This window comes from Dipodomys spectabilis, unplaced genomic scaffold (genome assembly GCF_019054845.1).
Source record: "Dipodomys spectabilis isolate Male_0828 unplaced genomic scaffold, ASM1905484v1 ptg000152l, whole genome shotgun sequence".
Lineage (NCBI taxonomy): Eukaryota > Metazoa > Chordata > Mammalia > Rodentia > Heteromyidae > Dipodomys > Dipodomys spectabilis.
Window position 1 is genome coordinate 335,507 of NW_024870829.1, and position 22,146 is coordinate 357,652.

Below are 22,146 nucleotides of genomic sequence, written 5' to 3' on the forward strand. Positions count from 1 at the left end.
GCTCCAGGAAAGTTAGAATGACCTTGTGACTTTAAATGAACATCATTATTCCACAATACTGTGAAATTCCAGAAATTATGTAATCACTTAATCACAATCAAAAAAAAAAGAACCTCGGGGAAGGTAGGGAGGAAAGGGATGGTAGGGGGAAAACAATGGAGGGGGTAACAATGTTCAAGAGGAAGTGTACTCATTACCTCACTCATGTAACTGTAACCCTCTGTATAGCATCTTTACAGTAAAAAATAAATAAATAAAAGTAAAATGACATATATTGAAAAAAAAGAAAACTCAGGGATAGAGCTTAGGCCCTGAGTTCACACAGACACACAGACACACACACACACACACACACACACACACACACACACACACACACACACACACACACACCACATGCATACAAAATCAGAGATTTCTACACTGCATTCATTGGGTATTCTCTACCTATTCCCCACTAAGCCTGATAGCTGTTGACCTAGGTGTTCGATGCATACACCATCACCTGGAATCTTTAATTTTGGGGAACAGAATGGCTAGAAGGTCAGCTTTCCCCCATCCCAGCTCCTTGATTAGGTCGTGGTCTATCCAGGCCTTTTGGGGCTCCCTTTACAGACTCTCCAAGATGTCTTCAAAAGGCCTCACATGCTGGGCACTGGTGGCTCATACCTGCCATCCTAGATACTCAAGGAGCTAAGATCTGGAGGATCATGCTGCAAAGCCAGCTGGGGCATGAAAGTGTGTGAAACTCTTATCCTCAATGAATCATCATAAAACAAGAAGTGTCCCTGTGGATCAAGTAGTAGAGTGCCAGTCTTGAGAAAAAGAGCTCAGGGACAGTGCTCATGGACAACAACAATGAGAGACATTACACTTGACTTTGAGATTGGTATGGGCCAAATATAATTGGAATTTTCAAGTGCTCCAAGACAAAGGAGTACCTCCTTTAGTCCTGTGCTCCTCCATCTTTTTTTTCTTCATTTTATTTTATTTGTGAACATACTGTACAAAGGGGTTACAATTACATGGGCAGGATAATTCGTACATTTCTTATCAAGCATTGCAGCCTCCTCCTTTGTTTATCCTTCATATCCCTTCCCAGCCTCCCCCCCCCCCCCTCCACCCAATCCCCCCCCTGCAACCAACGTTGTAAAGCTCGTTTTCGACATGACAACTTGTACTTCTCATTGTTGCAACAGGTCCACCTGTATCCTTAAACGACTTTTTTTTCCCCAACTCCTCCACAAGTTATACGGAAGATATCAAATATAGTGGAAGCAGGGGTTATACTGTGGGGAGGGACATACAAAGAAACAAAGAAATAATCTTATAAATGCATTAGAAACAAATGCATGAAAGAAAAAAGCATTAAAATAGATATCTAAGGGTTCATTTTCCTAACATCACATTATCTGACCTTTTCTGCTTGACTCATACATATACTAGATATTGCAAATAAGGGAAACCATGGGACCTATGTTTCTTTGGGCCTGGCTTACTTCACTTAATATAATTTTTCCAAGTCTTTCCATTTCCTAACAAATGGGGCAATGTCATTGTTCCTGATAGAGGAATAGAATTCCATTGTGTAAATATACCACATTTTTTTGATCCATTCATCTACTGAGGGGCATCTGGGTTGGTTCCATATCTTATCTATGGTAAATAATGCTGCAATAAACATAGTTGTGCTGGTAGCTTTAGTGTGGTCTTGTTTGTAAACATTTGGGTAAATGCCCAAAAGAGGGATTGCTGGGTCATAGGGGAGTTCTATGTGAAGTCTTTTCAGGAACCTCCATACTGATTTCCAAAGTGGTTGAACAAGTTTACATTCCCACCAACAATGAAGTAAGGTTCCTTTCTGTCCACATCACCTCCAGCACCTGTTGTTGTTAGAGTTCTTGATTATAGCCATTCTAACTGGGGTGAGGTGGTATCTCAATGTTGTTTTGATTTGCATTTCTTTTATGGCTTTTATGGCTAGGGATGTTGAACATTTCTTCATGTGTCTATTGGCCATCCTTCTTTCTTCTTCAGAGAAGTTTCTCTTCAAGACTTTAGCCCACTTATTTATTGGGCAGTTGTTTCTTTGAGGATTTGTTGTTGGGGGATTTAATTTTTTGAGTTCCAAATATATTTTAGATATGAGACCCTTGTCCGTTGTATGGCTAGTAAAGATCTTCTCCAAATCCGTGGGCTTTCTATTGATCTTGCTAGCTATGTCCTTTGCCCTGCAGAAGCTCTGCAACTTCATGCAATTCCATTTGTCCAAACTTTCTTTGAATTGTTGTGTTTCCTGGTCTCTATTCAGAAAATTTCGGCCTGAGCCAAGGAGACCCAGGGTTTCTCCTATTCCATCCTGTAATGTTTTCAGAGTGTCTGCTTTGACTCCGAGGTCTTTGATCCATTTGGAGTTGATTCTGGTGCAGGGTGATATATTAGGATCTAGCTTTAGTTTATTACAAGTAGTTAACCAGTTTTGACAGCACCATTTACTGAAGAGGCTGTCTTTCTTCTATTCTATTGTTTTAGCTCCCTTATCGAAGATTATATGGCTATATGTCTGTAAGTTCATGTCTCGGTTTTCAATTCTATTCCATTGGTCCTGAGGTCAGTTCTTATGCCAATACCAAGCTGTTTTGATTACTATGGCTTTATAGTAGACTGTGAAATTTGGTATTGATATTCCTCCAGCACTGTTCTTTCTGTTGATAAGCGATTTTGCTATTCGGGTTCTTTTATTGTTCCATATGAATTTTTGGATTGTCTCTTCTATTTCCTTGAAGAATGAGCTTGGAATTTTGATAGGTATCGCGTTGAATTTGTAGACAGGCTTGGGAAGTATTGCCATTTTCACGATGTTAATCTTTCGAATCCAGGAGCATGGGAGGTTTTGCCATTTTCTGTGTTCTGTTTTGATTTCATTTTTCAAGATTTTAAAGTTTTCATCATAGAGGTCCTTCACTTCTTTGGTTAAGTTAATTCCTAGGTATTTTATTTTTTGTGGGGCTATTACAAATGGAGTTACTTTCCTAATTTCAGACACACTTTTCTCATTGTTGGCATACAGAAAAGACATTGATTTTGGGGCTTAATTTGATACCCTGCTACTTTGCCAAAGTTTTGAATCAGTTTGTGTAATTTTGGAGTGGAATCTATGGCATTCTTTAAATACAAGATCATGTCATCTGCAAAGAGGGAGAGTTTTATTTCTTCTTTCCCTATTTGGATCCCCATTATGTTTGCATCTTGTCTTATTGCTGTTGCTAGGCATTCTAATACTAGATTGAAGAGATATGGAGAGAGTGGACATCCTTGTCTTGTTCCTGAGTTCAGGGGAAATGGCTTTAGTTTTTTCCCATTAAGTATAATGCTGGCTGTAGGTTTGTCATATACAGCCTTTATTGTATTGAGCAAAGTTCCATAGATTCCTAATTTTTTCAAAACCTTCATCATAAAGGGGTGTTGGATCTTGTCGAATGCTTTTTCTGCATCTATTGAGATAACCATGTGGTTCTTATTCTTGCTCCTGTTGATGTGATGAATAATATTAATTGATTTGCTTATATTGAACCAGCTTTGCATCCCTGAAATGAATCCTGTTTGATCTCACACCCTGGGCTTGGCCATGCTTTGGGTCAGCATGGCTCTGGCTTGGTTGGAGTGCTCCAAGGAGGAAGATCCCAGAGCAATCACTCTGCCTCCTTCCACCCTTCTCACCCTGCTGCTTCTGCTCTTTGCCATAGACCTTCTTCCTGGAATGCATCCATGATGTCATCACTGCCAACATTGTGGTGAGTGGTGGGTCCAGCCTAACTCGGGGCAGTCAGAGGTGGAAGTCAGTCTGGGATTAGGAGCTTCTACCCTGTGTGTGGGCTGAAGTCAGGGCTGGCCTTTATTTCATCCTGAGCTTGAAGTGGTGGAGAGATAGTGTAGACTCCACATTGAATCATGTAAGATCGGAATCTAGAGGATCACTTTTGTGAGGTAGGCTGTGGGGCTCACAGGGCCACTGCTCGTGGTACTCCTCTCTCGGGACTCACCTCTCCCTCTCTCATCCCTAAATGTTAGAATAGAAAGTTCAAATAAGTGGATCAAAGAGGGGGCAGAGGAGTATTTCTGTGTGAACCAGACTTGTGCTTCATATTCATCCTAGCCTTACTTCCTATTAATCTGAGGAATGGCCATATGGGTTGGGGGGGGGAGAGGAATCATCCTAGCTGAGAATGTGGCTCAGTGGTAGATGGGTGCCTAGAATGACTGATACCCTGGGTTCAATTCCATACAGAAAAAGCTTGAAGGGGAGGTGGTGCTCAACTGGTAGAGTGCCAGCCTTGACCAAAACAGCTCAGGGACAATGGCCAGGCCCTGAGTTCAATGCCCAGGACTGGAAGAACGAATATTTGTTGGAGGCTTTCCTTCCCTTTGAAATCAATTTATTGTTTGTGATAAGCATAACATGGGTCTCTTCCCTGGCCACCAATGGGCCATTAGATGTCCCTTGAATTTGGGTTGCAACCCAGCAGGCTTTGCCCTACCTGACCCACAGTTTATCCATCCCATCTCGTGGCAGATGAAGGCCTGAGAGAAGGCCATCTGGCCATCTACTTCTGGTGGCTTCCTAGGCTTTTGAAAGTCAGTATGTCATATAGAGAGTCATCATCCAGATCAGTCTACAGAAGAAAGGGAGGGAGCACTCCTTACCTGATCCCACAAGCTGCAGGCCACTCTGGATGTGGGGCATCTGCTGTAGGACATGCTCCATGGGAGAGTTATCTATGGGGTCGGGAACTCCGACCACTTCTCTGGCAGTTTCCAAGGTGTCTTGAAGTTGCAAATCTTCAAAACCTTTCTGCTCCTCCCTCCTTTTGCCCACCACAGAGCCTGAGGCATTTGAAGCAGTGGTGATGGCAGGAGGCTGGAGGCTGCTCTCTGTGCTTTCCCCTGCAAGGAGCGACAGCAGTTCCTGCAGCTCTCTCTTCTCCATCTTCTCCTGGGAAAGCCAGCACATGTGCTTGGATTTCTCCCAATACAGCTCATCCCGGACGAATATCTGCTCTTTACACCCCATGAGGGACTTCTCAACAGTGTGAATGTGTGCCAACAGCTCGCTGCATCGATGGTGGAGTTTATCTGCTGGACTATGGAAGTCCACCTCACCATGCAGGTCATGGACATAGCAGATTTTCTTCTTGGATTCCCACGTGTCCCACTTCCTATCCCTACGCCTGCTGTGGTGGCAGCTCATGGAGCGGGGGTCCTGTGGCTCCAGCTCTGTCTGGCACTGTGCTGCTGGGTGGGCCGGGCACCTGCAGCAGGGCCACCGCTCCTGTAGCAGGAGTTTCCCCCTGTAGATCTCAGCCTCAGAGAGCACTCGCAGAGCCAAATCCCTCTCAGTCTGGAGGATGTCTCCAGCCTCTGCTTGGTCACATCTGGGGGAGTTACCTCCTCATCTTTTGCTTCTCCAGGGCTCATGGCTTTCCCTTCCCTAGGGAAAGCCAGGAAGCTCAGCTGGGCCTACAGGCACTCCTCCTGTGCTCTGGAGGCTTCCAGGCACTTGAGCGTTTCCTGCCACTTTGGGGGCACCACCTGGTCCCCCCAGGTGATTGGGCCTTGCACTTGCTTCAGCTGATCCAGCAGCTTGGTCTGCTTCTGCAGGTGCTGCTGCAGGGCTTCTTTCTCAGAGTTCAGCCACTTATTGGAGGCAATGTGTTGCTGATAGGTGGCTCTGAGCTCCTGCAGCTGGGCCAGGGACTGCTCCTGGTGCTCGTGCAGCTCCCAAGCAACATGGCTCTCTCTCTTGGACACCTCTTTCCATTCCTGTATCTTCTCCGCTAAGTGATCTAGCTGTTCCCACAGATGTTTCTTCATCTGCTGCTCTGAGTTCAGGATGCTGGTGAGCTCCTCCATCTCTCCGATCACCCTGTGGAGAGCATCCCACAGCAGGGCTGGCTATTCCTCTGGCTATGGGTCACACACACATGCGAATCATGGGGGTGTCAGGGATCTCCTGCCGACCGTAGGCCTTATCGTCCAGTCTCCTTAGTTGCTCCCACTGCTCCACTTTCTAGAGACAGAGCCTCTGGTTTTCCTTGACCTGGATATGACCTTGTTCCTCCAGGTTTTTCAACTCCATCTGCGTGTGGTAGGCCTGGGCCTGCAACTGTCACTCAGCCTGAGATGGCTCTATCAGCTTCCTTCTCAGTTCCCCCAGCTCATTCTCTAGGTCAGCACCTGCTTCTCCCTTCTCTCCTTCTCCTCTGTCAGTTGGTTCACCTGGTCAGTCAGCCACTGAGCCTCGTCCTTCCATGAGGAACTCTCAATGCACAGGTTCTCTGTGAAGGTGTCTCTCTCCAGATTTTCTGAGGTCACCATACAGCTCAGGTTGTCCAGTAGTCTCTTCAGTACCTCTCACCCCACCAGCACTTGTTGGAACTTGCAGATTCTGTTCTTCCTGTTACTCTTCCGTGTCCAGAGGGCTTCCAGCTTCTCCTGCAACACTGTGTTCACTTGCTCCAGGTCATTGAAGCTTCTGGTCTTTTCCTTGAGCTGAAGTGTCACATCATTCAGCTGTTCGAAAAACATTTCAATCTCCTTCTGTGCAGCAGTGACGGCAGAAGTGGCCATCTCCAACTCCACCATGCGCCACTCTGCGGCCTGCAGGTGGCAGGTGAGAACTTCTTGCTCCATTTCTCTGTCATTGGCCCACCTGCTTCACTTAGGCCGTTGCAGATTGTAAATCACTTTCTGTACAAACCAACCTCTGTATGGGTGGCTTGTGGATCTCTAGCTCTGTTTTTGGTTCTTCGTGCACCTCAGCTATCTTGTCCCTCTCTTTCTCCAGTCGATCCTGCAGGTCTGTGTTTTCCTGCTTCAGTGGTTGGATCTTGGCACAGAGTGCCTGGTTTTCCTCTTTTGCTGCAGTCCAGGGTGGGCACTATGTGTCGCTAGCACCTCTGCAGATGGTGGTATCGCAACCCTTGATATTCTTGACCCTGTTGGCTGTGACTGTGTCCAAAGGCAGGGGAGACCCCCAGTCAGCATCACCTTTGGCTGGACCCTCTGATAAATCACCCTCCCCAGTTGTGTTTGTCTTGGGGATCCCTCCCTTTTTCATGTTTGGTGTTTTTTTGAATGTTGCAAGTCTAATGGGAGGATTCCTCTGCCAGTGTTCTGGCAGTAGTTTCTTGCCCGCAGCTCTCTCATGGAGTCTTGTTGTTTCAGACATCTGAGCACTGGAATGGGAAAGGTGGGCTGGCCACATTCCCAGGCTCTGGGAAATCCTCTATTCTCCCACTCACTGACAAGGATGTCAATTTCCTACTCTACTCCAAAGTTGCCTCAAGTCTCTAGCTCACCACTCAGCCACCACTACCTTCCTCAACTGCTGGTGGTGGTGTCAACCAACAGAGGGAATCTTGATGCTTGGCAACATGGAATGTGGGGTGGCCACCATTCTTATATCACATTGGTCAGAAAGAACAATGAAAGAATGAGGTGTGGCCGGAATCCTGTGATGTAGGCAGCATGGTCAGAGTCAAGATGACAGAGGCTTCCCCAGCCCCTTTCCCAGGGAACTCTTTCCAATTCTGTTGGGGACAAGAGGATGACCTGCTTTAGCTGGATAGCGGCACAGATTGTTGTGTATGTCTGTTTGTTGCCAGTCCCGGACCTTGAACTCAGGATCTGGGCACAGTCTGTGAACTGCTTTTGCTCAAGGCTAGCCCTCTACCACAAGAGCTACACTGCTTTACTTCTGTCTTTGTTGGCACTGAAGTTGGACAGGGGTCTCAAGGACTTTCCTGCCTAGGGTGAATTTGACCATGATCCTCCCATCACAGACTTGTAAGTATCAAGGAGGACTGCTGAGAGCCACTGGTGCCTGCCTAATCATTAATCTTGCTGTTCATGGACAGACAAGTGAGTTCCCTATCCACAGGTTAAAATGGTGGGAGCTGGAGCCCACAGTCAAATCCTGGTCCTGCCACCTCCAAATGGCAGGAGATCCTTAGAAACTCATTACTATCTATATGAATACCAATGGAATGTGATGTATGTTATGACTGAATGGACAGTTCTTGAATGATTCTACAATAAAATTATACACAATTATAGTAAAGGATATTGATCGATTTTAATCAATACTTTATGTAGCATTTAAACAATCACATTCATTAAATGTAGGCTGAATGAAATACCTAAGAATTGGGCATAACATAGTATAAACTTGCCATTTTTGACTGGGATTGCAACTCTTGGTCTGGGTAACTCTGTTGCACCGTGTGGAAAGGGGAAGCTGGTCTCCTTGAAGTCAAGAAATTCATGTGTGCTCCTTACGTCTGAAATCGATCCCCAGCACTGGAAAACAACCTATTAATGTACATTTTAAATATATGATTTATATTTATTTACATATGTTGACTCCATATTGTGTTCAGTGTAGTTATTCATTTTATTTTTTTGTTTCATTCATGTAAGGACTTTACTTTATTGACTATTATGGCACATAGAACATTGATTACATGATTAAATAGGATATAGGTCTGCATCTGTATTCCACTTATTCCTGACACCCAGGACTTTCACAGAAAAGGAAACAAGTGTCACCATCAGCTTCTTGCTCCACGTTCATTGTTTGGGAGTGCTGGCATTTGAACTCACGGCCTACAGGGCCAAATTCAAGAAAGGATGAGGGTCAGCATGCCATCCTGATAGGCAGTTCCCAGGACCTTAGATCGAACCCCAGGGGTTGAGAAAATAAGAACAGATTGACACACAGATGGTAGTACACTAATAAATATATGTGTTTATAGAGTGCCAGAGATGTCTATCCATTATTCAGTTATATAGACTACATTTCTACAATTCTTGGGTATTTGTTATGCTCCATGTAATTAATGTTATTATTTTCATCCTTAATAAACTATTAAGTAAATCAGTGTCCTGAAATTATTGCATCCTTCTGAAAAATAGTATTCTTTTAATGCTTCATATGATATTAAATAAAATCACTCAGCTGATTGAAATCATGAAGTCTAATTTTATATGAGTATCACTCATGAGCATCTCATTCAACCATGACATTGCTAACATTCCATCGTTATTCCTGTGGATGAGAACGAGTCTCTTAGGATCTCCCACCATCTGGAAGTGGCATAACTGGGATTCGAACTGTAGGCCTATGTTGCCATGCAAGACTATGACTTCCCCAATAGCCCGCAATTAAAAAAATTATTTAGCTCCCTGGTTTGCAATTCATGACATTTTTTTCTGCCAGGCCTGGGATGTGAACTCAAGGTCTGGGTAAATATGCAGCACTGTGAGGGAAGAGAATCTGACCATGCTTGAAGACAAGAAACTCAGGTCTGTTCCCTAGGCCTGAATTCAAGCCTCAGGCCTGGAAAACATACTCCTTATATCCATTTTAAAGATAGGATTTATACTTCCATACAGATATTCAGTCTATATTGTGTTTGGTATGGTTATTCACTTTATTTCTTGTTTTATTCATTTATTTTCCAATTATTTTATTGACTCTGATGACACCTCTACATTTACAACATTGTTTATATCCTATCACATAGCATCCAGATTTGTAGATATGTTCTCCATCATGCCTGACACCAAGAACTCTCCCAGAAAAGGAAAACATGTGTCACACTCGGCTTCTTACTCCAAGATTAAATTTTTGGCTGGGATCTGAACTCAGGGCCTAGCAGGCCCAATTCACAAATGGATGATTGGGAACATTACAGCCTCTAGCCAATGAAGCTGTCAGGTGGCTCCCAGATACTGATATCAAGCCCCAGGTTTGGCCAAAACAGTGATACATGGATAGGCAGACGGTGCTATACAAATAAATATATATTGGTAAAGAGTGTCAGAGCCGTCTAGCTATGATTGAATGACACCTACTATGTTCCTACCAACTCTTAGTCATTTATTATACTGCCATTAAATGAATATTATTCTTTTCATGCTTAATAAACTATTAATTAGGATCAATCAGGTTCCTAGGATTATTGCATCCAATTTTAAACGAGACTGAGTCATGAACTACTCTTTCAATTGGTATTCCTATTGTTCTTGAGTCAAATCATTGACTCAATTTTTCCATTGGGATGGAATCATATTGAGTTCCCATTACCATTAATTTTATGGCCCCAATCCTCTTTTGTATGAATGACATTAGTGCATTAATTACACCAGGGCTAATTTATAGCATCAGGAGGGTATGAATCAAGGTGGGCAGCAATAGCTGAAATCAGAGTCATCATCCATGGAGACCTACATTTAATGTCAGAAGGAAGAAAACTACACCAGCCAGGGCATTTATTAGGTTTGTTGCCCATGGGGACCATGAGAAGAGAGACTGATAACATGACACAGTCCCTAAGACTCTTCTAACCAAGGCCAATCTTTCCCTTGTACAGAGGCTACCTTGCTTCATGAGAAGTCCAGTTCCAGGCGATTTCAGAGAACTACCTCTGCCAGTGAGTCTACTTGGGAGCTCTAACTGAACTAGCATCTAGATTGCAGTAGGCATATAGGTAAGACAAAGAATATTCCACATCAGTACACCAATCCTGACTTTATGTATAGCACAGCTAACAATTTTATACCAGCTCTAACGTAAGCTCCAATTTCAAGACATACTCATACCATTTGCTAGATACTTATACTTTCTGAGGTTTGTCTTCTTTCCTTTCAAACATTTAAAGACAATCATTACTTTTCAAATCCTTTCTTATCCAGAGGATACCAATTTTTTTCCCAATTCCTTTCCCAAGGCTTTCTTTACCACCCTCCTCTTCTTTTCGGTTTCTTGAGCATCTTTGTGGCTAGAGTTTAAAACTGCCCAATTTTCTTTGGCTTGTGGAACCTTTATCTTAGAACACCCTTAAGGCACCACTGTGATGCAGAAGCTTGCTAGATTTTAAGGCTAAGAGTACTACCTCCATTGATAACACACTCAGGTTGTTACCATACCAGAGCCAAACTAGGCTGTGACCATAGAGTGGATTTCCAGTAACTATGCACTGAAGTGCCTAAGGTAAGCAAGCCAGTGATATCCTTGTCCCCAGTATCCACTGTGGGATTAGAGAGGGTTTCTGGATATCTCCCAAAAGAATGTCCCACAAGATCTTAGATTTAGCAGCTGTCAACCAGGAAGCAGACTCAGGTGATGGAATCAGGCAGGAGTTCCTCCAGGTGACTGTCAGGCCGTCGTTGAACTTTACCCAGTAGGGTATACAGCAGCAGCAGCAGCAGGGTCTCTCAGTGGCTCCAAGGGACTGTTGCCTCATGCTGGGCTGCAAATTCCTACACAGACTGGTTAAGGATGCAAGTAATAAATAGGCTTGGCAGGCTGTGGCCCCGATGGTTTTTAAGAACATTTAGACAATAGCCCAGGACAATTTACAAAAATGACAACTTATTACTAACCAGATATTTTTGTAAATAGACACAGAAGGCTTAATCTTGTAACCATCTCTGACAGATGCAGTCTCCACACTTGCAAACCTACAATTGTTAACACTATTCTTTATGCCTTTTTCTAAAAAACATTATTTTTCCTCATTTTTCCAAAACTGACTCTGGACTCTTGATCGTAAAAAGGGGGTAGAAGGGCAAAGTTCCATCTTCTGTAACTTTTTCAAGCTGACTTCAGGGGTGTTGATCCTACCTAGCCAGGAACCTATAACCTTAGCCTATTTTACAAAGAGGCTATCAGGGTTAGATGTCATTAAGAACAATATTTGACTTCTGACAACTGCACAGACCTTTTCTCCTGCGACACCAGTGTAGCTTGTTTAGCACTCCGGTTTGCAAAAGCATCTTTCTGGATGACTTAGGAATGTGATCTCTAGTGACCCAAATAATGCCTAAGTTACCTTTGCAGGCTTTTAGACAGATATCAATAGAAACACACTCTCATGTTTACAAAATTTTTCTGAGCAGATGAATTTCATGTAACTGGTGTCAGCTCAAAAGTTACTGCCAATTAGAGCTTTTGGCACATAAAGTGGTTGAGATTTAAACTACCCCCACATTTTATAACATTAGCTTTTTACTAGTACCACAGAGGACTGGCAAGTTCCTGTCCCTTACAAGGTAGATAGTCATGGACATTAGGCATGCTTACAAACTCTTGCCATGACCTCCCGGCTCTGACCAATTTTGAAGGGCCACGCACAAATGACTCTAGGATCTGACATTTCTGCCATCCAAGCAGTGGTTACTGACCCTGGATGCTCCTCCATTGCTTTGTCGCAGGAGTGTCTTCTCCACACTGGGATAAATGCCTCATTGACATTTCCCTTAGCTGGTCGCAGGACTTGAAGTCGGGGCCTGAGTGCTGTCCTTCAGCTCTCCAGCTCAAGGCTAGCACTCTGCCAATTTGAGTCCTAAAGCAACTTTGCTTGCTCTTTCAGCACCCTGCTGGCTGAGTAGAGGTGACAATCTCACAGGGACCTTTTTCTGCCCGGGCTGGCTTTGAACCAGTTTGCAGATCAATGAGTCTCATAAAGTCACTTTGCTCCAATTAAAAGCAACAAGGTGGTCAACATAGAAGTAGCTTTTAAGCATGTTCTTACCTGGAACTTAAGAACCAAAGTTACATCTGACAAACTTGTAAGAATTCTCTGTGCTTTGCTCTGGGCTTGCTTGAAACTTATAAAAAACCTATAAGAACCAACTAGAATAGCAATTCTTTTTGGTAATCCTAATTTTTTCTTCGTGCACTTTGAGACAAATGTTAAAAACAATTTTACTGTTAAACTTTATATCCAAAAATCCATTTCTAATTTTTTAAGCTTATTAATCTCCTTTACTATTTTATACTTTAGTTTTCATTTGCATTTTGAAAAGGTCCCTTGAAATCTTGAGGACAATTGTCACTCATTGCCTCTTGGCTACTTGTTTTAAAACAGATGCACATTAAAAATCTTGAACTCAAATGACAATTTTTTTCCTTAATGCAAAAATTACAATCACCAGGGAGTTCTGGGCAGATGGCTGAGGAGAAGCTGAAATCTGAACAAGCTCTCGCCTAGAAAGCATATCTAAAATATACTTGGAACTCAAAAAATTAAACCCCCCAACAACAAATCCTCAAAGAAACAACTGCCCAATAAATAAGTGGGCGAAAGACCTAAAGAGAAACTTCTCTGAAGAAGAAAGAAGGATGGCCAATAGACACATGAAGAAATGTTCAACATCCCTAGCCATAAAAGAAATGCAAATCAAAACAACATTGAGATATCACCTCACTCCAGTTAGAACGGCAAAAATCAAGAACTCTAACAACAACAGATGCTGGAGGGGATGTGGACAGAAGGGAACCTTACTTCATTGTTGGTGGGAATGTAAACTTGTTCAACCACTTTGGAAAGCAGTATGGAGGTTCCTCAAAAGACTTCACATAGAACTCCCCTATGACCCAGCAATCCCACTTTTGGGCATTTACCCAAATGTTTATAGAACTCCCTTATGACCCAGCAATCCCACTTTTGGGCATTTACCCAAATGTTTACAAACAAGACCACACTAAAGCTACCAGCACAACTATGTTTATAGCAGCATTATTTACCACAGCTAAGATATGGAACCAACACAGATGCCCCTCAATATATGAATGGATCAAGAAAATGTGGTATATATACACAATGGAATTCTATGCCTCCATCAGAAAGAATGACATTGCCCCATTTGTTAGGAAATGGAAAGGCTTGGAAAAAATTATATTAAGTGAAGTAATCCAGGCCCAAAGAAACATAGGTCCCATGGTTTCCCTGATTTGCAATATCTAGTATATGTATGAGTCAAGCGGAAAAGGTCAGATAATGTGATGTTAGGAAAACGAACCCTTAAATATGTATTTTAATGGTTTTTTTTCTTTCATGCGTGTGTTTCTAACCCATTTATAAGATTATTTCTTTGTTGCTTTGTATGTCCCTCCCCCACAGTGTAACCCCCACTTTCACTATATTTGATGTCAGTATAACTTGTGGAGGAGATGGGGACAAACAAGTCGTTTAAGGATTCAGGTGGATCTGTTGCAACAATGAGAAGTACAAAATGTCATGTCAAAAATGAGCTTTACAATGTCGGTGTGGGGGGGGAGGGGGGAGGCTGCGAAGGGAGGTGAAGGATAAACAAAGGAGGAGGCTGCAATGCTTGGTAAGAAATGTATGCATTATCCTGCCCATGTAATTGTAACCCCTCTGTACAGTATGTTATCAAATAAAATAAAATTAAATTAAAAAAATATATATAAATAAAAAAAAATTACAATCACCATAACTGTACCAAAAAGCTAGACTTGACACCTTTATGACTTTTAAGAACATATCCTAATTGTGGAACATAATTGAAAGTAAGCCACATTATACAAATACCTTTTTAGCCTCTTTTTAAGACCTTCCTAATTTTAATGTTAACACATCCAAGGGGAAGTTTTAGCAATACTAATCAGATCATCAAATCACTCATTTTAACCATCATGTTTTCAGTGTCTATCTGCAGGGAAAAGAGAGGACATAGATGGGCCACTCAGTCCCTTCTATGAAATGGGCACACACCCAATTCGACTCTTTAGCGTTAGATGAACTGCGTTTGTGCCAGCTTGCCCTCTTTCACCATGCGCGGACTCCTCCCAGAGTCTGTCCCACCATGCTGACCAGCTGAACTGCACTTCTGCCTATTCACCCCTTACCTCTAAAGACAGGTCATCTGTTGGTTCATGAATGAAATACACAGTTTTAGGCAGACTGAACAGGTATGGTCTTTGACAGGGTTAAACTAACCTTTACATTTAAATTTCTAATATTTATCCCCAAATTTTAGCCAAGGGAACTAAATCCCAAACAGACAATGCATTTTTGTTAAGCCAGATAACTTGATTACAGTATAAACAGTCTTATGCACTTTAAAATATTAGTTTTTAAAATACCAGATTTTCTATTTTTCAAGTTAAAGAATCCTTAAAAAGTCATTTAAAACACTATGAAGATTCTTTAAAAATTTTGTGAATGTCCAAACCACATAACCTTTTGAATTTTAAATTTAAACTCACCCAATTGTTACAGCATGCTGATAATTCTTATCTTTGAACACATTCACAGACACACACAAAACACTCACACAGATCTTAAAGCACACAAAAATCAAAATCAGTTGTACGTACACCTTCTAAAGTTTTTAAACAAAAATTTAAGACAGTATTTCTTTTAAACTATGTACTTTTGTTGGGCTTCATTTTCCCAGAGCTTGCTTGTTTAACAAGACAATTCACTAATTAGTCTTTTGAATCCCTTCTGTGGGAGGAGGGTTGTGGGAGGGGGTCACCTAAAACTAAACTGGCTAGATTTGTTTATCCAATTTTAGACAAGAGCAATTTTCAAATTGTTACATTGTCAGGACTAGCTGAAAAAGTCCAAATCAGGCACACAGCATTCTACACCCTCCCTGCCGGCAGCCTCCACAAGAAGAAAATGCAGCCTGAGGCTTGAAAGGAACCAAACTAGCTCAGTAACCTTCCATGCCTCATAGGGAGGGTGGGCATAGCAAGTTTGTGACCGAGCCCAGCTGCAACTTTTATTCCCCCAGAGATGTTCAAATAAATAAATAACAAAAACACAGATAAACACAAAAACCAAGGATCCACATTTAAAACTGGTACCAATTCTAAAACAGCTAGACAAGAACCAAAGGCTGAGTTGGGGACTAATGGGACCCAGTTTATCCCTACTGGAACTCTGTATTGCTCCCACTCAGCAAGCTGATCCAGATTCTGCTGAATGCGCCTGCCATGCTCACCCAAAACTTCCCTACCTCTGGAAACAGAACAGAAAACACACCGAAGTAAACAAAACAGACAAGTGCCCACAAAGACAAAATCAGGTCTCAGTGAATGGGGTGACATCTCACCACCATTCACTTACCGGAGGACTCAACCCCCCCCACTGACCTCCTGAGAATTTTTCTTTTAGATTCCTGCAAACGTTGACCCAAGGGCCTTCCAAGGCGGAGGAGAATTCCCAGTCATCTTGGGGCAAGGGAGAAAAGTCCCTAGCGGCCGTCCCCTCAGACTGACATGTTCTCCCCCATGCTCATACCTCCTGAGCCAAGGCCTGAGGCTGAGATCTAACTGGGGCCACTTGCGGGTGGTCAGTGGCAATTTCATAATTGACAAACAAGCAAATTACAAAAGCAGAATCAGCAGTTTTTGTTTTTAAACGAACTAGGACAAGGTCTAGGGGTGTTCCGGGAGTGGACTCACTTTACCCCATATTTTTCCTGTAAAGTAAATCCTATTACATACATGGCAAGCAAAAGTAAAAGAACAATGAGACACAGACAGACACAATTATACAAAGAACGAGGAGGGATCCCAAAACCAAAAGTTACTTTTTTTCTCAACCTATTTTCTCCACAAGCAAGCCCCCCGTCCAACTAGGACTGCTAGGGCTGGTGGAATTGAGGGGTCCAGGCATCCCTGGACCTCCTCGGCCATAGGGGACTCTGCTGAATTGAGCCTCACCCTACTTTTGGCCTCACTCTGGCACCTTCTCTACCTAGGTCGACCACGCTTACCTCGAGGCTTTCCTCTGAACTTCTGTCCAACAGCCGAGTGCTCGCACAATGTCCTACCGGCTGGTGATCCCAGTCCCCCTCAGGTTTGAGCGGTTAAGACCTTTATCCTGGACGAGCCCCCATTAAATGTAGTAGGAAGAATCCTACTCAGGCAGGCAAGCCCACCTAGTCGTCCGGAGTGACAGAGCCCACCACAACAAAGTTGTTAATAAAGAAGCAACTTTATTGAGAAGGTTCCTACACTGACCAGCCAGGGCGGCAGCACAGGCTTGGGAGCTGATACTGTGACCCCAAGCAGCCCACATACTTAGGTTTTTAAAGGCAAAATTCACAAGGTTGAGCCTGGTCATGCGCAGGTGACCAATGGGATCATAACTGTAACACACACAAAGGATTGTATGGTCATACTAGACCACACACAAGTAACCAATAGGTGGAGTCACCAGTATGAGCCAGATTACACCCATCTGTTTAATCGGTCAGTCCTTAACAGAACAATGAAGGTGGGTTAAGTTGTAAAGGAGAGGGGGACCTAGAGACATTCTTTCCATTCCAAGAACTGGGCTGGTTGGATCCAAGGTCGAGTTAACCTTGTTTAGAGGATTGTTTGTTTTTTTCTCCCTAAAATCCCTAAAACAAAGGCAAAGCCTGGAAACAAGCTGCACTAGCTTGAGTCTTTTCTCAGGGCCTACTTCAATACATAATTTAATGGAGACATTTGTCACAGTCTTCTCACGTTTACAGTCTCTCCCAAGAATGAGCTTTGTCTTATTTATCTTTCGACACGTTCCTATAGGGATGTCTTTAGATTATTTATACAGAGAAGCCTTTTTAAAATTTTTATTTATATTTTATTGTGAAAATAGTGTACAGAGGGGTTACAATTACATGGGCAAGATAATTAGTATGTTTCTTATCAAGCATTGTAGCCTCCTCTTTTTTTTCCCTCCCCATCCCTTCCCAGCCTCCCTCTGACCCCTCACCTAATTTCCCCCCCCAACCAAAGTTGTAAAGTTCGTTTTTGACATGAAAACTTGTACTTCTCATTGTTGCAACGGGTCCACCTGCATCCTTACTTAAACGACTTGTTTTGTACCCTTCCCCTCCACAAATTATACCGACATCAAATACAGTGAAAACAGGGGTTATACTGTCGGGGAGGGACATACAAAGCAACAAAGAAATAACCTTATAAATGCACTAGAATAAAATGCATTAAAGAAAAAAAAATACATATCTTAGAGATCATTTTCTTAACATCACCATATCTGACCTTTTCTGCTTGACTCATGTATATACTAGATATTGCAAATAAGGGAAACCATGGGTCCTATGTTTCTTTGGGTTTGGCTTACTTCACTTAATATAATTTTTTCAAAGTCTTTCCATTTCCTAACAAATGGGGCAATGTCATTCTTTCTGATGGAGGCATAGAATTACATTGTGTATATAAACCACATTTTCTTGATCCATTCATCTACTGAGGGGCATCTGGGTTGGTTCCATATCTTAGCTATAGTAAATAATGCTGCAATAAACATAGTTGTTCTGGGAGCTTTAGTGTGGTCTTGTTTGTAAACATTTGAGTAAATGCCCCAAAGTGGGATTGCAGGGTCATAGGGGAGCTCTATGTGGTGTCTTTTGAGGTACCTCCATACTACTTTCCAAAGTTGTTGAACAAGTTTACACTCACACTAACAATGAAGTAAGGTTCCATTCTGTCCACATCCCCTCCAGCATCTGTTGTTATTAGAGATCTAGATTTTTGCCATGCTAACTGTGGTGAGGTGGTATCTTAATATTGTTTTGATTTGCATTTATTTTATGGCTAGGGATGTTGAGCATTTCTTCATGTGTCTATTGGCCATCCATCTTTCTTCTTCAGAGAAGTTTCACTTTAAGTGATTAGCCTAATTATTTATTGAGCAGTTGTTTCTTGGAGGACTTGTTGTTGGGGAATTTAATTTTTTGAGTTCCAAGTATATTTTAGGTATGAGACACTTGTCCGTTGTATGGCTAGTGAAGATCTTCTCCCAATACGTGGGCTTTCTATGGATCTTGCTAGCTATGTCCTATGCCATGCAGAAGCTCTGCAACTTCATGAAAATCCATTTGTCCAACCTTTCTTTGATTTGTTGTGTTTCCGGGTCTCTATTCAGAAAATTTCAGCCTGAGCCAAGTAAACCTAGCGTTTCTCCTATTCCATCCTTAAAGTTTTCAGAGTGTCTGCTTTGACTCCGAGGCCTTTGATCCATTTGGAGTTGATTCTGGTTCAGGATGATATATAAGGATCAGCACCATTTACTAAAGAGGCTGTCTTTGTTCCATTCTTTTTTTTTACCTCCCTTATCGAAGACTAGATGGCTATAGGTCTGAAGCTTCATTTCTGGGTTTTCAATTATATCCCACTGTTCCTGAGGTCTGTTCTTGTGCCAGTACCAAGCTGTTTTGATTACTATGGCTTTATAGTAGTGTTTGAAATTTGGGATTGATATTCTTCCAGCAATGTTCTTTCCGTTGAGGAGCCTTGTTGCTATTCGGAGGCTTTTATTGTTCCATATGAATTTTTGGATTGCCTCTTCTATTTCCTTGAAGAATGAGGTTGGAATTTTGATAGGTGTCACATTGAATTTGTAGATAGCCTGGAGAAGTATTAACATTTTCCCAATGTTAATCTTTCCAATCCAGGAGCATGGGAGTTTTTCCCATTTTCAAAGTTCTGTTTTGATTTCATTTTTCAAGTTTTTAAAGTTTTCATCATAGAGGTCCTTCACTTCTTTGGTTAAGTTAATTCCTAGGTATTTTATTTTTTGTGGGGCTATTACAAGTGGATTTGCTTTCCTAATTTCAGCCACACTTTTCTCATTTTTGGCATACAGAAAAGACATTGATTTTGGGGGGTTAATTTTATACCCTGCTACTTTGCCAAAGTTTTGAATCAGATTGAGTAATTTTGGAGTGGAGTCTATGGCATTCTTTAAATACAAGATCATGTCATCTGCAAAGAGGGAGAGTTTTATTTCTTCTTTCCCTATTTGGATCCCCTTTATTTTTGCATCTTGTCTTATTGCTATAGCTAGGCATTCTAATACTAGATTGAAGAGAAGTGGAGAGAATGGACATCTTTGTCTTATTCCTGAGTTAAGAGGAAATGGCTTTATTTTTTCACCATTAATTATAATGCTGGCTATAGGTTTGTTATATACAGCCGTTATTGTACTGAGGAATGTTCCATGGATTCCTAATTTTTCCAAAATCTTCATCATAAAGGGGTGGTGGATCTTGTCGAATGCTTTCTCTGCATCTATTGAGATAACCATGTGGTTCTTATCTTTGCTCTTGTTGATGTGAAGAATAATATTAATTGATTTGCATATATTGAACCAGCTTTGCATCCCTGAAATGATTCCTGTTTGACCGTGCTGTATGATTTTTTGGATGAATTGTTGATGTCGATTGGCCAAAATTTTGTTGAGAAGTTTTGCATCAATGTTCATTAAAGAAATGGGTCTATACTTCTCTTTCTTTGATGAGTCCCTGCCTGGTTTTGGGATGAGGGTTATGATGGCTTCATAGAATGTGTTTGGTAATGAGCTTTCTCTTTCAATTTCATTGAAGAGTTGGAGGAGTGTTGGTGTGGGCTCTGCTTTGAAGGCCTTGTAGAATTCTGCTATAAAACCATCTGGTCCTGGAATTTTCTTAGATGGGAGGTCTCTTATTGCTGTTTCAATTTCAGTGCTTAATATGGGCTTGTCAAGATCGTTTAACTCATCTTGGTTTTGTTTTGGCATGTCAATATTTTCTAGGAAAAGGTCCATTTGTGTCAAGTTCTCAAACTTATAAGCATAAAGTTTTGAGGTTGTTTCTGAGGTGATGTTTCCATTCTTATCTCTGAGTTTGTTTATTTGGGTGTGTTCTCTTCTTTTTCTGATAAGACTTGCTAAGGGCCTGTCAATTTTGTTATTTTTTTCGAAGAACCAACTCTTCATTTTGTTGATTGTTTCTATAGTTATTTTGGATTCTAATTCATTTAATTCTGATTTAATTTTAATTATTACTTTCCATCTACTGCATTGAGGTTTATCTTGCTGCTCTTTTCAAGGAGGTTCAGATGTCTCATTAAATTTTTGGATTCAGATCTCTCCAATTTGTTGATGTAGGAGCTCAGAGCTATAATCTTGACTCTGAGTACTGCTTTTGCTGCATCCCAGAGGAGCTGGTAATTTGTGTGCTCATTTTTGTGGAATAGCATGAACATTTGAATTTCCTTTCTAATCTCTTCCAAGACCCACTCGTGAATCAGAAGTGTGTTGTTCAGCCTCCATGTGTTACTTGACTTTCTTTGGTGGCTTTTGGTGTTGAGTTCTAATTTTATTCCCTTGTGGTGAGAGAGAATGCAAGGTATAAATTCAATGTTTCTGAATTTGGACAAGTTTGCTTTGTGGCCTAAAATGTGGTCTATTTTAGAAAATGTTCCATGTGCTGCTCAGAAAAATGTAAATTCTGATGCTGCTGGGTGAAATATTCGGTTCATATCATTCCTGTTTTTACCTTTGAGTGTTCTCAGCTTGCTCATGCCATTCCTGCCTTTATCTTTGAGTATTCTCAAGCTGCTTATGCAAATCCTTTATCATTATTTGAGTAGCTTCCTCACACTCATGATATTCCTGTATAAACCTTTGGATTGCCTCCTCTCTCTCATACAGAGTCCTTTGTAGGTTTTCAATCTTTTCCTTCATTGGCATTTTGTTTGCCTCCATTGAACTGTTGCTTGCCTCCTCTCTCTCCTTATCATGCTCCTACAGAGTCCTTTGTATGTTTTCAATATTTTTATTCATCATGTTTGCCAGCTGTGTTTGTAGAGCTATTTGTGAACTCTCCTCTGGATTATTTATGAACTGTTCTGTCCCCTGATTATCATGATTGGGAGTTGAGATACCGAACTTGTCATTTTTTTTTGTATTTTTCCGTCTTACTCTGCCCATTTGGGATGAAAATAACAGCAGTTTTGTGCTAGAAAATTACTTAAGGCAAGCATCAACCAAAGTCTGTATTTGCACAGTCAATAGTCTACAGATACAATCTAGTTCAACAGATACATCTATTCAACATCAAACAAGGATATATTAATGGGCTACAAACCGTAAAGAAGTATTTGGTAAACCAGAAATTATTAGGTTTAGGGAGAGATGTGGGTAAAAAATAAGAATAAAGTGATGTGGGAAGGCACAGGGAGAGTTAACTTAAGTAAGTTTTAATCTCAAAGTAGTAAATAGGTTGGATAGGATGAAAATAGAGAGAGACAAAAAAAGAAGAGAAAGGGAAAAGAAAGAGACCAGAAAAAATACCAAAGTAAAAATTGACATATTATGCAGAAACAGGAAAAATATATTCATAGAAGAACGTGGATATAATGATAGAAGGGGAGGGCTATAAAGGAGATGTGAAAAACTTAAAATAAAAATACTTAAAATATTATATAGGTAGAAAAAGGTAGTACTGCTCTTAAGGAATTTAAGTCTAAGAGGTTTTGAATTGAATAATGAATTT